Source organism: Apis dorsata, unplaced genomic scaffold (genome assembly GCF_000469605.1).
Source record: "Apis dorsata unplaced genomic scaffold, Apis dorsata 1.3 scaffold_468, whole genome shotgun sequence".
Taxonomy (NCBI): domain Eukaryota; kingdom Metazoa; phylum Arthropoda; class Insecta; order Hymenoptera; family Apidae; genus Apis; species Apis dorsata.
The window spans coordinates 144,519-147,103 of record NW_006263707.1 but is presented as its reverse complement, the minus strand read 5'-3'; positions in this window follow the sequence as shown (position 1 = coordinate 147,103).

The following is a 2,585-nucleotide window of genomic DNA, read 5'->3' as shown; positions in this document are numbered from 1 at the left end:
TTTTTTTTTTTTTTTTTTTTTTTTTTCTCTAATCGAGACGAGATTTTCTACGTGTAATTATCTATAGATTCCGGTAGTGACGAGCCACCTCGAGATGAGATTAGAATTTTTCGAGTTTATCTACTAGATGATATTATAATGTTCCATAACTCCATTACAGTATCGAAACGTCGTGTCGGTCGACAGTGACGAAGAAGATTTCGATCAATCGTTTGATTCACACGTACAATTTAAAGCCTAAATACTTTTTGATTTGTCTGCTGATTGATTTATAATTGTCGTTCGTTTTCCATCGTTCTTTTCCAACGAAGCGTTTATTGTCAGACACACTAAAGTGAAGCCAAAGAACAGGGACTCGTCGCGGTCGGTCGACCCAACGCCGTGAACCGTAACGCAGCGGTTCTTTCGCAGGTTTTTTCTACCCTTTCTTCTTCTTCTTTTTTTTTCCCCCTTTCTTTCTTTCTCGTTCGTTCGCTAATCTATATAACAATTCCTTTCTCTCGAAACTTATTATTATTACCAATTTTTTCCAACAGTTTTTCTAATATTCGACGACGACGACGACGACACATTCGGATTCGACTCGTATAGTTCCGTATAGTTCGTGCACAAACTATTTCCGAGACCAAACTAAACCTATGCTTTGTACTCTGGTCGACCTCTGAAATAATTCATCGCACGCGCAAGCAGTGGATATCTCAATTTTTCTTTGCCTTCTATTATACAATTTTTATATATGTATATGATGTATATTCATATATGTATATGTATATATATATATATATATGTATATGTATGTATGTGTATGTATGTGTATGTGTGTAAAGAGAGAAACGGTGTTCAACGGAATAACCGAGCATAAAAACGCGAGAGGAATCGAATTTCAAGTTAACGAAAATAATTAGTCCGGTCGAAAAAACGAAATTCTAGAAGATATTCTGCATGGATCGTCGATATAAGGCACGCTCTACTAGTAAATAAATTTGATGAGTCGACGAGTACGAGTTGTGGTTGCACTCGGTAGTTTCGACACACCGATACACACTTTTACAGGCCATGCGTTTTTTTAAGCTGATTCGATCGTTCGTAAACAAACACGAGAAGAGAAAAACCGTTGGTCGATTTCTAAACCGTTTCTTCCCTCCTATTCGATATCGCGAATACAACTTGCGCCTTCTTCTACAATTCTACAGCGGAAGTCGCGCAAAGTGAAAAGCGGTAGACAGAAAAAAATGCCATCTCTCGGATGCTCGGATATCTGTTGTACACCATTCTCGTTCGACGACTCCGCGACCGTGCGGCCGCCATTACGCACGCGGCAAAGACAATCGGCGCAGCCTGAGAGTTTTAATACTTTAAGACAGACTTTCTGCGAAAGCTTAAAAAAACTTTTTCTTTTTCCTCCTACGTGTATATACGTGTGTGTTTCACTCATTCTCTCTTTCTCTCTCTTCCCCTCCCCTGCCTTTTCCTTTTTATCTCTTCGTTCGTTTTTCTAAGCTAAATACCGCCATTTAGAAACTTCACTTTACACTCGTTACGACAGCGATCGATCGGGGTTTATGCTATGTTGCTGGATGCGCGATCGTACGAAGGATCCACGTGTAATCCGAATCCATCGACGAGTTTAACGTTCGTTTCTTTTCGAATTTTTTTTTTTTTTTTTTGAAATTTTACCTGACAAATTTGACTTTTTTTTCGATTCAAGAAGAAGAACGAAATCGAGAACGAAACGATCGATCTTGTTCAAAACTTTCGATGAATTCGGTGACACGTGGTTAACGATAATTTACACATTTATACATTTGTATTCGTTACGTATAGGATAAAGAAGTTTGGCAAACAATGTCAATATTAATCGACGGCACGAAGGACTTATCCTCTCAACATGTGTGTGTGTGTGTATATATGTGTACGTGTATATTAGTGTAACTATTATACATGTATCGATGATAATGTTACCGCGATAAGGCAATGCTATGAAAATTCTTCGCGTAAAAAAGGATTAAACAAGAAGAAAGGGAAAAGACGAGTGAAAAATCTGAATTGAAAAGTTCGAGAATTTTTGAAAAAAAAAAAAAAAAAAAGAATTTGTTTTTTTTTTGTCACCTTTCCGAACAAGCCCGGCTTCTTTCGAACAAGTGGAAGAGAAAATTACGATCAGAGAACGAAAAGATACTAAACACACTGTCGTCGTGGAAGATGGATGAAAAGATCCATATGTATATATATATATATACCTTATTTTTCCAAGATATCTTACGATCAATTTAAATTGATTAAAAAATTAATTAAAAGATACAACAAGGTATGTTGTATCAGCCCATACAACACGAATGAAACAATACAATAATTTGTAATCACAACGATGTTAAATCCGTTATCCAATAATAATAGTTACAAATAGTGCTACTGCTATCATATTATAATTAAAATACACAAAAGGCGAACATTCATAGGCGGTACAAATATATAATATAGCCATATATTAGCGAATAGATTTATCTGTAACAGCGAATTCGTCTTATTCGTACGATTGTATAAAGTTCTAAGTTTTAAAGAAGTTTTTAGATAGACCTGTTTTA